Below are 16,166 nucleotides of genomic sequence, written 5' to 3' on the forward strand. Positions count from 1 at the left end.
CATCTATAGGGCAAGAGATCGAAATGAAATTAGATTTAAAATTCTTGTAAAATCTTTTAATAAGATAATTGTGTTCTAATTTTGCGTTTTAGAAATAAAGCGATTAACTAATTGAATAAAAGAATATTATCTGTCTAAGCAAAATGCATTTCAGAGTGATTGTACCTGTTTAAAAATATGTGCAGATACACACACAAACACACACCCACACACTCGCACGCACACACGCAGACACGTATATATATATATATATATATATATATATATATATATATATATATATATATATATGTTATAATAGAAAATTGTGAGTATGACAATATGGTCAAGTTTAACATGGAAAGTGGTAAAGGACCAGTTGAATTGGAAAAGGAAATGTATTCTTATAGATAGTATAATCAATTTATAACCTCAAATATTGCAACATTAAGAATAGATTATATAATTGTATAAATTGAATTAAAAAAGAACTGAATGCGGCAATATGTTTACGTCACAAATTTATTATATTTTTTACTATAATTTCTTGTAAATTAATTTTCTAGTTTTTACAACTTGACCTTTCTTATTTCATGTTTAAGCTTATTCATATTACCTGTCATGTTCGCATTATTCTATGGTAATCCACGATTTTTAAGGCTTTCAATCAATCCACTTGTACTTTTTGTAATTTCAGTCTTAGTTCTTTGCCACTATAAGGATAACATACTCATATGTAAAAACAACGTACGACACTCTTCTGCTTCAAATATAATTCTTCACTTATCTCTGTTTCATTCTTTTATTCTCTCTATTTTACTGGTTCCTTTTCTTTTCGCAATATCGGTAAATTGGTAGCAACAGCTGTCATCTCAAGCACGGGGTTTCCATGGACACCAGCTATAAAACATCGCTCACATCCTTACGCTATTTACGATATTTAAACCTAGTAAATTCATCATAATCTTTAGTTTACTGCACGAAAATTAAATAGTTGTTCACAATAAATCTTAGAAGGTGATCTACAAATTGTAATAACTGGTTTAAATTTGGTCGATAAAATGAGTTAGCTGTGAAACTTTGAAGCATTTGTAAATAATTTAATTAGATTATTAGGCTTGATTAAAAAATAAAAATAAAAATAAATTATAATAGTTTAAAATATAAGTTATATTAAAAAAATAAATATGTACATTTAATTTAAGAAATCAATGAATAATATTAATAAAACATAGTAAATTGACATTGGCAATTAGTGGTAACATAATATGATATTTAGTTTAAAATTCCCTTTTTATATAGAGCTACCAAAATCGGCTGATATATAAATCTTTAAAAAATAATGTGTAAGGGTGTGATAGAGGTAAAATAGTTTCGGTTGTTTTCTTTTTCTAATATGGGATATGTTATTCATAATGTTATATTGTTAAAGTGTTTCTTTGAATACGTCTGAAGAAAGGCTGTTCCTGTGAAAATTTTCAAACGACAAAATGTTGTTTGGACACAAATTGTCTTGAAACAATTGTACACAACAAGGAATTACATTGTTTGTTGCTATCATCCAAATTTTTGAAAGATTGGTGTTTGTTAAAACAGTATATACATGCTCAATTCTGAAATTTGATAATTTTGTTGCTTACAGTTTAAGTCTTCCTTTTTGACTTAAAATTCATTGGTATATGAACGATTAATGAATAATATAAACCCCACCCAGTATAATTCGAAATACTACAAATAAGACTATATATATATATATATATATATATATATATATATATATATATATATATATATATATATATATACATATATATACATATATATTAGGTACATTTGTTATATGATAAGGGCTGTCCCCTTTTCATGTAAGTATAAAAAAGAGACATTTAGTTAAAATGAAAATGAAATAACATAGATGAAATTCGAACCTCGTAATTAAGGTTTAGAAAAAGATTACGATAGAGAATTAGCAAATGGAATGTAAAACAAACCATTGTTAAGCTTACAGATAAAATAGTTTAAAGAAAAGAATATGCATTGTCAATTCTGTTATGAAAATTCAATTGAAAGAATGAAACTACAAGAGACTCTAATAAACATATTTTTAACATATTGGAAATAAAGGTTACTGGGAATATAGGTTAAAATTCCTTTTGTAAACAAAGGAAAAAGTTTTGGACACGCATTTTCAAAACACGTGAAAGAAGACACATGTTTTAACATGTGTATGACGTCATAGAAAATGGGAAGTTCTCGATATAGTTAGAAACTTTAGAGTTAAGCAAGGAGAAACTGAGGGAGAGAAACTGAGAGAGGGAGTTTGAGGACGACAGATGATAGTCTGCAGTTGGGATTTGAACGTCTAGAAGCGAGACGGTCACTTTTAAAAATTAGAATGTGAAGCTTTGAATTCTTGACTCAGAAAACCACGACCGGTCGGGAGAAGAAATAAACCCATCATGTCTTTTAATAAACGTCGTCTTTGTGATGTAATACTACCAAAAGGTAAAGTGAAAATTGTTATATATGTCTTATATATATATCATGTGTTTTAAAATTCTTTACATACACGTCTCAACATCTCATATCTACAATATGAACACTAAGACTGTCTCAACACTATCTCAACACTCAAAGAGCTTCTATTACAATTCTAAGTATGAACATTTTATAAATATGCATCTCTTTATAACACGCACATCTCTAACACACAACAACACCACTCAAAGACTCTAACATGCACTTAATAATACGAACAATAACAAAAATAATGAAAACACATTATATAACAAACACAATTTGGTGCCCATTGACCAATTTGCATCAACGATGCAATACGGAACCTGGGGTGTATACAATAAATACATTTTGGCGCCGTAGCGACCAGACCACACAGTAAGGGTGAGATTAAAAAAAAAGAAAAAAAACTTCGGTTTCCACGGAAAAAAAGAAACACAACGTTTTAAAAGAGTCCAAGATAATTTTTAAAAAAATAATACCACGGAAAAAAATTACACGATCACAGAAATGCGAACAAAAAGAAAAACAAAATGAACACAGACGCACACAGAAATCTAAAGTTTACAAGAAAATATTAAAAAAGAAAAAAAGGCCGATATGCCGTAATGAATGATAAAAGAGATACGGTAAGTTGAAAAAAACAACCCACAAATATTTCATTAATAAATAAAATAAAAACACGGCCGCACCCAAATAGAAAATAGGACAGTGTGTCATTCATAATAATGTGTGTTAATGTCTGAATTGTTTAGAGTTAAAACTGCCAATCATAATAAATACAAATTTAGTGTCAAAAATCGAAAGTACATTTAAAATTTTCGAGTATTAAAAGGAAGAATGAATAAATACATAAATAAAATAAAATACACTATATCAAAAAAGAAGGATGCAGAAATGAAAATCAAATTTATGCATTGTGCATAATTTTAAGATTTTAGTGTGTTTTAATTGTTCTGGTCTTTGAAAACGGGGCATTTTTTTGTTTTTTGTCAACGGACTTTTGAAATGTATAATGTAACAAATGTTATTATTTTTTGTTTCGTTGAAAAATGTTTAAAAAGTATTAAGGTATTTTCTTTTGAAAATGTGTTGATTTTGAAGTATATTGTAATGTAAATGTTATTGTTTTCACAACAGGAATTCAAAGTCATCAGTAAATATACATTAGATTAAAACACTCTAGTGGAAAATAAAACTAGTTAAGACGTAGGGTTGGCTCACAGACACAGTTAGAATTTTAGAAAGGGGGCAAGAAATTAAAATTACGTAAACGGGTATTTAGAGAGTTTTTAGATGTGATAACCCGTAAGAAAGATGTTTTTTTACATTTGGTTTATGTTTTTTTTGTTTTTTAGATATCCTATAATTTTTTCCAAGAAAAATGAATTCGTAGAGATTTTAAGCACAAGATGTGCCACTATTCGAAAAATTTGGGAACCTGTGTGAATTAAGTTCTTAAAATAAGCTGGTTGCACGTAACCACTCTATGCAAGTGATAAGACTTGGCTTAATTAATAAACAGGCGTTGGAAAGAATACGAAAATTCTTAAGGGGACGTGTAAACTGATGATAGGTAGTCCCGAGGCAATCACATATAGCTTAATGAAGTAAGAAACAGGCAAAAATATGCCGTAGATTACGTAAGAAAGATATAACCTTGTATTTTTTAGAGACGCATGAATGTGGGATATATCTGCTGGATCTTGGGAGCTCTGGTGAGAGATAAGAACACTCATAAAAAATCGGACAATTAGATAGAATTTAGTGCGCAATTAAGGTGTTGTGGCGCAAAATGTGTTAGTTAGTCAGGGGTGATATTTCTAAATCCTCGTCGATGTTTCGAGAATCCAAGCAAGGAAATCCGAGTGAATCCATATGAGAGAAAAAAGGTATATCTTGAGAGGAAAAAGTTTTGGACACGCATTTCCAAAACACGTGAAAGAAGACACATGTTTTAACATGTGTATGACGTCATGGAAAATGGTAAGTTCTCGATATAGTTAGAAACTTTAGAGTTAAGCAAGGAGAAACTGAGGGAGATAAACTGAGAGAGGGAGTTTGAGGACGACAGATGATAGTCTCCAGTTGGGATTCGTCGTCTAGAAGCGAGACGGTCACTTTTGAAACGTAGAATGTGAAGTTTTGAATTCTTGACTCAGAAAACCACGACCGGTCGGGAGAAGAAATAAACCCATCATGTCTTTTTATAAACGTCGGCAGTGTGTTGTAATTCTACCAAAAGGTAAAGTGAAAATTGTTATATATGTCTTATATAATGTGTTTAAATGTCTTTACATACACATCTAGACATCTCATATTTACAATATGAACACTAAGACTGTCTCAACACTATCTCAACACTCAAAGAGCTTCTATTACAATTCTAAGTATGAACATTTTATAAATATGAATCTCTTCATAACACGAACAATCTCTCTTAAAACAACGTCACTCTCTAAGACTCTCTAAGCACTTTTAATAAGACTTCCTTACAAATCCTAACAGCAAGAAATACGAACAATAATAACAGAAACAATAAGAATCAGACTCCTAAATATAACACTTTTGCAGATTATTAAATAGACATATGCTCGGAACATAGCATCGTGGGTTCGGGTGCTATTATATTCTGACGTGAGACGTCAAACAGCCAATCAATGTCCGGAACAGGAGCAGACTATATTGGGGTACAATATTAGAGGAATATAAGCAATGCATTTACTAAAAAACACTAAGCTTAGTGTAAGAACGTTTACACTGTCATAATAAACAAGTTTATGAATATCTTCACTTAGGATTTATGTGTGTACAGAAAGCTGGTAAGGACTATTTCTTTCTCTACATTAAACCGTGCATCGTAATATTTTACTGTTTGGCGAAGTTTCTTCCACTTTAATGTGCCATCTTCGTATGTGACTCTACAAACGTCTATTAAAATTTAAATGCATTTCTCAGCTGTCTTTATTGAAGTTTATTAAATACGAATCCGGTTGCCAGCACCATCATTAAGGAACAACATTATGAAACGAAAATGAAATTACACAGCAAACACGCAAACGTTTTATTATTTCCCCTAATGAAGATAAATGCAAAACATGTATATGAAAAATACTTATAAATGATTTGTGTTAATTTTTTATTAAAAAAATATGAAAAATATTTTCTTCGGTATTGTCATAGAATAGTGTAATTACACTATGATTATCGGCGACGCTCGGTGATAGTCGGCGGTTTAATCAATGTTCCGAGTAAAACCAACTGACTAGTTCGTTACGTCTTGTTCAAATGCTGCACAAGTACCATATTCCCAAATATGGACATACATATCATTGTATTATTATTTTTATATATATATATATATATATATATATATATATATATATATATATATATATATACGTAGTAGAGAAATATCTACAAAAATATATATCCCACACAATGCATCAAACAAACTGCACATCAATTCTAAATATATATATATATATATATATATATATATGTATATATATATATATATATATGTATATGTATATTATGTAACAATAATTATGCATCTATATATGTGTGTAAATCTACACATATGTGCATATATATGCATATGTGCAATATATATATATATATATATATATATATATATATATATATATATATATATATATACATTAGGTTATTATTTGTATTTATGTGTTCTTAGGATCCAACAGATTAATTTTCTTAACGAAAATGTTCATAATGTTGGGAATATTACCGATAAGACTTTCGAACATCCTATTTATTCTCCGTATTTTAACGTATTGTTTGAATATTATTTAGTATTTAAAATCGTATTCTTATTAATTTTTTCACTTTATTTTTCATTTTCTCTGTCTTTCTCATAAAGTGATTTGGTTTACATTTGTTTTCTCAAATGCTACCTCACTTTTTATTTTATGCCTTTATTAAATATCTTTCATTTTCTATTTTATTTTAATATCTTATTCGTCTATTTTAATTCTGTCATTCGACCTGGACTCAGAAGCATATTTATCAATGATCTTGACTGATTTTCATTTGACTATGATTCATTGTCTATATTTATGGCCTCATTATAATTTAGATTCGCATTAAAAGTTTGCGCTGCGCACATTTTGATACTGACTTCGCCGAGAATTTTTCACCTCACTCACGTTTCTATGACATCGGCTAATGGATTGGCGGAAAAATATGTATTGGTCATGTGCGTCGAAGGTGCATATCGCATAATTCATTTCGCAAGACACAAACAGAAATGCAGTAGCCAGAATAATTCGTAGATTCCTATACACCTATATGTAAAAATGTGAAAGGGCACTTTATTCAAAAGAAATTTTTTCGCCGCCGTCGATGTTCCTTAAATATTCTTACATAACACGCTATACATATATATATATATATATATATATATATATATATATATATATATATATATATATATATATGTATATATATATATATATGTATGTATATATATTTTACCGTCATTGGATTATTTACCTTTCATCAGTCTATCCATTCACGTATAATCACCTTTTTCATCACCATATTCCGTTTGCTTCACTTTCTGTTATCAGGTAAGTCTTTGACTTACTAGTAGTTTCATCAAATCTTTTTGTATGCAAAATCCGATGTCGCATTTTGCTAATTCCTACCCTATGATGAGAAAGAAAGTATTTCTTCGAAACTCCGCGGATTAAGGACTATCCACTTATCAAGTCTTTCCTTTCCAGAGTGGATATATTTTTATACTTTTTAAAATGTTTTTAACATGTTTTATTAACTGTTTGTTCATTTATATATATATATATATATATATATACATATATATATATATATATATATATAGTATGTGTGTGTTTGTGTGTGTGTGCGTGTTTGTGTGTGTGTGTATGAATGTTGTGTCCATAATTTACAACGGAAATGCATATTAAATGTGAATAAATGACATAATCTTACACGACATTTAATTACGAAGAAAACTCTCTTCTTATATGCAAGCATTTTACTATAACGTGGAGAGTATTGTATATGACGAAAAATCCAGAAAAGTATGAGGTGGAACAGACAACATTGTTCTTTTAATGAAATAAATAACACAAAAAACTGCTATTTACAAACACCGTTTTTCAGAAAAGTCGAGTGGAACTTTATCATAAGAATTGCCGTAACAAATTTAGAACCGAGAATCGAGTGCACCGCTAAATAATGACATATATGTTTTAAGTTCAAAGAATTGCATTGTGTTATGCTGTTTAGTTTTTTAGGTTGAAGTTGAAATTTAGTAGTGTGTCTTCTGATGTTGTGGTTCTGTCATAACAAGGATAACCATTAAATTTAATGATACTATTTCGATTATCCTCATAGGAATTTTCTGCCAAGTCTTATATCCCCTCTGCAGGTAGGAGGAGAAATGTAGTGTTTTTTTGTTTGTTTCTGCATTCCTGGTCATCATTACAACTGACAGAAGAAAAGCATGCCAGTTCCCTGAAATAAATAAAGGGTTATGTTACAAAATTCCGTAAACAATCACGAGTTCGACCGACACATTTCAGAGTCCGACAATATACGTATAAATAAGGACGGAGGTTACATCGACTGAAATCTTGTGAAAAGAAGATTTATTTAGAACAATAAGTCGTATATTCAAATAATACAAGCAATCCTCATCTGAAAATTACAAACCTTATTCTCTCATGGAATGATGCCATTGCACCCTTAAGTTGTTTCCCTACCTTATTGTATGCTGAGCACATAAACGTTTTCACAAGATTTCATGCTGTCAGAATAAGAATCGCTGATCGAAAAAAGAAATTAAAACTCACATTGGTGTTCGAGAATAGCTGGACTTTTTACAGTTATCGTTTGAAATTAATGCTTCCTTTCGTTGACCCTAATCTAAAATGTATCAACATACGTATGAGATAACACTAATGAGCCGCCTATAACAGAGAATAACAGTATACTATGTTTATTGAAGTTGCAAAAACTTTCGCTGATTAAGTTATTAAGACGAACGGCACTACTTAAATGGCTATAAGCAAAAGAGAAATATACTAATATAAGTATTATGGAATTCAATGGGGGTGTAAAGAAACATATATATGTAGTAAAGATGATTTTAAGATCAACGAAACGAATAACAATGGATTTCTGTTCAAAGAATTTTAAAAATGTGATTACTGTTTGACTATATAATACACTCATATTATTTGACAGGTTACGTATCACAACCTATATACTATTAGCATATTCAGATATAATGCACACTAAATTAACAGTAGGAACATATTTTCTTACCATCACGGAAGAAACGAAATGAGGTGTATTATTGCCCCATCTCTTAATGACTACTACTTATTCACGTCCACAAACCCGCCTCGGTGAATAACTTAAATTAAATAGCGTTAAAAGTAAGAAAAAAAGAACTTGTGATTATTGAAAATACTACGTGATATGTGTGCTACTCTCATCTCGTATATATTCTTAGCCGTTTTGGCTTTCTACTTAAATTGGGCTAGAGTAACGTAAACACAGGAGAGTTTTGGTCGAGTATTTCTATAATTTCCCAGATAATTGCACACTAAGGAACCTTAAAACTTGGTATAAATAGTATTTATATATTAAACAGAGTCACAAAATATTGGCTATTTAAGATAAAATAAAAGTCTCCGAATACATTTCAAGAAGTCTAGTGTATTCTACTTTATACATTGTTTTCTAGTAATAACGATTAACAAAACTATTATCTTATTACATTTAAAAATATACATTTAAGCGAAATACCAGAAAAAATATACACAATAAATATCTCAGAAAAATAGTTTTATATTCGTATAGAATTTATATAATATAGTGCATATACCGTATTTAGTTTAAGCATGGTTACAACCTTCGTAGAAATATTAGAAGTAAATATATTTTTAGATCTGTTCAAATGTGTAATTACCGCTTTTTAAAATATGACGACCGTAACTCCAAAGGACATTTTTAAATCATAGTGCTTCTCTTTAATTCGAAACACAACATTTTTGCAAGAAAGTATATATTTATGCAAGAATGAATATATATATATATATATATATATATATATATATATATATATATATTCATGCAAGAATGAATATATATATATATGATTGCAACATCTTGTCAGACAGGTGCCATTCCCTCAAACACTTAACATCCATGAGCCTAAAAATGACTTCCATCGCCACAGTACCATTTTTATAGACAAATACCTGAGGGAGTATCTATACAAAGATGATGGTAAAGCTTTGTTCGACATCTAAGTCTCTCTCGGTTCAAAATGTTGAGATCCAGCAACAAGCAAGCGCAAGATATCCAGCAACAAGTTAAAGTGCAGACCAGCTAAATGCGGCTACTGGTCTCCCGCTTTATGCTTTTTTTTAAGCAGAGATTTGCTTCTCCTAGAAAGGTTGCCTCCACCACGGCTTACGAGAACCCTCTCTACCCCAGCACACACAAACACATACGGTGTTAGTTGGCCGTTTACCCCAAAAAAGGGTTCATCGCTCTTTGTAAGATATTGTTTTTAATCCTTCAGGGAGTCTAGCCGCACTCCTAACCAAACAAGTCTGGTGGGGGATCCAGTTTAGTCGCCAGTGAGCAGCCCATGAGGCAGGTAGTACTGAGCTACATGGTACCAGTACCATATGGCATGACCTGACTATATTTATATATATATGTATATATATATATATATGTATATATATATATATATATATATATATATATATATATATATATATATATATATATATATATACCAGGGCGGATATGGGGATAGTGCCACTCGTGCCTGGCACACCCAATTTCCAAATGGATTAGAAATCAGCCATTAATTTCAAGAAATTACGTATCTATTCAAGTTTCGATAACTAAGTAGCAAAGGGTTCATAAATATGTCTGGGAATAATACAATGATGCTGTTTAGAACGGATGATCCATGTTCCGCCACCGTGAGATCCATTGAACATCCCATAAAAGCGGCTATAATGTTGTGTATAGAGTTGTGGACTTAATTGCTAACCTTGTTATAACTCGAATAAACATAGAACCCCATCTTCCAACGTAGACCCCTACTACCAGGTCTCCTTCTCCAACGTCAGGGGGCTACGTTCCAACCTTCTAGAGGTTGAAACCCAATTACAGGAGACGAAACCGGACATATTTTTTCTAAGCGAAACTGGAATAGGGCCGACCACTTCCCTAGATGACTTCATAATTAACGGATACTCTAAATAACAGCTAAATCTGACCCCCAATATCGCCATGGGCATGGAATATGTGTCTACATTAAAGATGGCTTCCCCTGTGGCAGGGATATCTCTAGAGAAGATCCTAATTTACCCTATATGTGCTTCCGGGTTGCACTTGCTTACACCACTGCATTTATATTTACCCTCTATCGGCACCATAACAGCGGAGTTACTATCTTTAATAGTATATCTGAGAAAATAGGCCATATCCTGGCAGCATACACTTCGGCTAACATCCACATTTGTGGTGACTTCAACGTCCATAACATGGAATGGCTGACAGACGACGAGAGGAAGTTGTAATGATTTTTCCATTCCTTATGGTTTCACTCAGATTTTTCGCGAACTCACCCGTGTGCCCGATACTACTGTTCAATATGCAAGCCTCCTAGACATTTTCTCTCAACTTCCCCTGAGCCATGTTCATGTTCCTTTCATTCTCCTCTAGGATCCTTCGACCACTCCGTCGTATCAGTTAAGATAAAAATGAAATATAATAGGACGTACCCCTCCATGGTACTGTATACCGATACCCTATGACTGACTGGGACAGCTTCCGTACATTCATATCTGATTTACTACTACAACTAGGATGTCTTGACTCCAACTTGGATGTCTTCAAGTCCAATGTTAACACATTCCTAATGAACTGCCCCCTTAAGTAAACACTTCATCAAATATCCACACTAACGAAATGTACTTGCAATAACCCTTATCCCTGAGTCGCTTCCGGGCCTTGACAAGTGGTGATCACTGTGTTAAAAACAAGCTCTGCATTCCATGTTTAAAAAGGATGTGACCTCTATAGTATCAGATCTGACCGAATGGTTAATTGACGGCATAGACCAATTCATAGCATCTAAAACATTCCAACAAAAACCTAACAGCCAGCCATGGTTCTCCCAAGAATGTGCGGCTTCTATCGAGCACAGAAATCACTTTTTCCATAACTACCAACGTAATAGACGCGCTGAGACTAAACTGTTTTCAGGAACGCCAGCAACCACTGTAAAAGAGTAATAAAAATGCAAGAGAGCTATATGGCCAGTCTGTTAAATCCAAAGTTGCTGATCAGCGGCTTCGTTCCCACCAGTTTTGACAAATAACAAATAGGATCCTGAACAGAAGTGTGCGTTCTATCCCAACCATTATCAATGTACCAGAGGTCAGCTCGTCAGCATCAGATAAGGCCAGACTATCTGCCAAGAACTTTGCAGCTAATTCTACGCTATGCGACGAAGGCAATCAACTCCCCATATTTCATCCTATAACACAGAAACAAGCAAGGTAACATACAACTATCTGTGCATGAGGTCGCCAAGCTGATCAAGAACCTTGATTCCAGTAAAGCAACTGGTCCTGACGGCATCCCAATTATAGTGTTAAAAAAGCTTCAACCAGAACTTGCTCCCATACTTAGGAAACGTTTTAAGCGTTGCCTTAAGGAGAAGTGCTTTCCGACTCCCTGGAAAACCTCATCCGTATGCCTTTTATTTAAGAATTCAGGTGATTAGGCATTTCCCTCTCAGTACAGGCCAATAAGCTTCCTGTGTGATATGAGTAAATTGCTGGAATCCATATTAAATAGAGAAATAGTCAACACAGAGTATGGTTTCCGTTCTGCCAGATCTACCGCAGATGTGCTAACGTTTATATCTCACAGGATTAGTGAATCTCTTAACAAAGGGTCTCTTTCTAGGGCTATTGCTCTTGACATATCAAATACCTTCGACAAGGTATGGCATAGGGCCTACGTCACAAGATTTCCAGTAGTCCGGTATAACTGGAAATGTTTTCTCAATCATTAAATCATTTCTCTCCGATAGGTTCATAAGAGTAGTGGTCGATGGACAAAAATCAGAGGCCGGCAGTATTAATGCTGGAGTCCCTCAAGTGTACATCCTGGGTCCAACTATATTCCTGATCTACATAAATTACCTTCCTAAACACATACTTAAATCATTCGTTGATATCTATGCTGATGAAACGACCATCTACGGCAACACATCAAAAGCTGTAAATGACAAAGTTCTCTCTGATTCTCTCTCCTCTGATCTCGAGCGCGTGGTTTAGTGGGGGATGTGGTGGCTGGTTTCCTTTAACGCATCTAAAACCAAACTCCTATCCTTACATCATCAACGTTCTGTCCCAATCTGGCATCAATTGAAATGGATGGCTCTCGTCTGGGAGAAACCCCGTGTTTTGACAAGCTTCTGGGCCTGTCCTTTACTCATGATCTGAAATAGAACACGTACATCAAGTCTGTTGCCAACGTCGCTGTAACGATTTTGGGATCCTTCTACCGCTCCACCAGATACCTCACTTCTGATGCAATTCTCTATCTATATAAAAGCCAAGTGCGTCCAAGGATGGAATACTGCTGCCATATCTGGGTAGGAGATACTAAAACCAGCCTATCCTGCCTTGACAAAGTACAAAATAGACTTCGTGGCTTAGTGGGGATACCATTTTCTCTACCCTGCAACCTCTCTCCCACAGAAGAGACGTTGCGAGCCTCGTCTGAACTCCAATCTCTGGTCCCCCCTCGCCAATCTTTCACGAAAAACACCCGTCTAGCTAAATCAACTGTGAAAACTTACCCACTCTTTATCTGTGCCTAAATCAAAACGTGGAATCCATAAACAAAGCTTCTTTCTTAGAACTGCACGCCTGTGAAATTATGTTCCGTCTGCCTGCTTCGCACCTGACTACAACTTGGAGGTCTTCAAGTCCAACGTTAACAAATTCCTAATGAATCGCCCGCTTAAGTAAACACTTCATCAAATATCCACACTAACGTACTGTACTTGCAATAACATAAGGGGGACCACCGTGTAAAAAAATTCTTCATTCTAATAAACATTTTTCTCGTCATGGTAATGAACATATCTGTTCTTCTATACTTTTGAAAGGAAAAAAAATAGCTGATCTATTGTATGAACAAGACTAAAAATAATGTGGTATCTTGATTGTTTACAGAAAAAAAAAAGAATACCATGCAAGGTACATTAGTCAATCGGGTGTATACAATTGAGAATCATGCAATAGGAATTATGATGACTTACTTTGGGCCCACGGACCACGGGTTAGAAGCTGAAGTTGACAGTGGGCGGGGGATACGAGTAGCAATAATAGACTAGAGTCGTCATCATTTGCCGAGCTCACGACTGGACATATGGAAAAGGCATGCTCCCTGACGCGGACAAGTACCAATGAGGTTAAAGGTTGCTACTTCGTGTAGATGTTAGCTCTGCTACCATTTAAAGTTACGTAGATTGATTTTTTTTTTATAAAATTGTAAAAATCAAGCTGCAGTGTTATTATTAAAGGGGGCACACTTATCTTTCCACCCGTATATATATATATATATATATATATATATATATATATATATATATATATACATATATATATATAAGTGTGTGTGTTTGTATATATATATATAATATATATATATATATATATATATATATATATATATATATATATGTATATACATATATATATAAGTGGGTGTGTTTGTATATATATATATATATATATATATATATATATATATATATATATATATATATATATATATAAACACGCAGGGTGTCCACAAAGTCTGACTACATTATGTAGCTAGACTTTGTGCAAGCATCCTGTAGATTGTGTAGCCAGATTTTTGGGCACTCTGTGTGTGTATATATATATATATATATATATATATATATATATATATATATATATATATATATATATATATAGAGAGAGAGAGAGAGAGAGAGAGAGAGAGAGAGAAAGAGAGATTGAGAAAGTGAGAGATATATTATTAGTAATAAAATATCTTAAAAACACTTCGAAAAAGAGTTCAGAACATATTTAATCTGAAAAGGAAACACACAATAGGTGGATAGTCCTTAATTCGCGGATTTTCGAAGAAATACTTTCCTTATCATCAGAGGGTAAATATTAGCAAAATGAGGGACCAGATTTTGTATACAAAAGTATTTGATGAAACTGCAAGTAAGTCAAAAATCTTATTTGATAACAAAATAGTGCAGTAGAGGGAATATGGAGAAGAAAAAGGTTATTTCACGTGAATGAATAGTCTGATGAAAGGTAAAGTACTCAATGACAGTACACTCCCAAAATGTAAATCCAAGAAAGTTAGTTAAATTTCCATTCTCATAAGTAAAATCCAAGGAAATCGCGTAATTGGAAGATGGTCCAAAATAATTTAAAGTGCCAAAATCCGTGGAATAATTCACAAATATGTACAAGGAAAACGGGGAAATATTATATATATATATATATATATATATATATATATATATATATATATATTCTATTAAAATACTATTAAGAAAGTAAAAAATATTTACATATGAAAAATGTATTTAAAATTAAATTGCTCAGTTACTTTTGGCTCACACAACATATGAAATATATATATATATATATATATGTATATATATACATATATATATATATATATATATATATATATATATATATATATATATATATATATATGGGCAATTTTAATTTTAAATAACTCTCTCATATATAAGTATGTTTTAGTTTGCTAATAGTGTTTTCTTCAGATACTGATCATTAATTGGGGAACAATTCAGTATCGCTTACCGTTCAAAAATAGTGCAATTGTATTATCACAATCAAGGCTTAATAGTCCAATTGACCGTCTCGTTCTGCTGATATCACTAGTCCCGATCTTTCTTGGATGGGTATCTACAGGAAAAGATTTTGTCAACAGGCCCCACCTTTCAATACAGCTAAAGGAACACGTGGCTACAGAAATAAGAGAAATGAGCCCTGACACATTGGAAAATGTAATGACAGAGGTAATCAAAATAGCTGCAATTTGTGAGGAAGAAAATGAAAGGCATTTGCAGGATGTATTTTTTCAGATTTAATAATACAAATTTCTCAACCTTAGTATAGTAAAATAAAGTGTACCTTCTTTATTTTATGATACTACAGTTTCATGCATATAATATAAAATTTATTATCAATTTGGAAGAGATAGGTTTTCTGCAGCCTTGGCTGACCACTTTGGCTGTGTTATCACTGTTCATATATTCTGTATATGTATATTTCTTAAGCGGTTGATAAATTGCTAAAGATGTGTTAATAAAATAATACTTGCAGACTGCCAGACGTTTTCTGTCGGAAAGTACGCATAAATATAGCATTTTCAGATTCATGCAAAAGTTTTTTTTTAAGGAACATATTCTCGATTAATACCATGTTTGATGCCATATATAATCATGATTTCAGAGGATATATATATATATATATATATATATATATATATATATATATATATATATATATATATATAAATCAGATAATTCTATAACGGTAAAA

This window comes from Euprymna scolopes, chromosome 4 (genome assembly GCF_053919585.1).
Source record: "Euprymna scolopes isolate OS-2025 chromosome 4, ASM5391958v1, whole genome shotgun sequence".
Classification (NCBI taxonomy): domain Eukaryota; kingdom Metazoa; phylum Mollusca; class Cephalopoda; order Sepiida; family Sepiolidae; genus Euprymna; species Euprymna scolopes.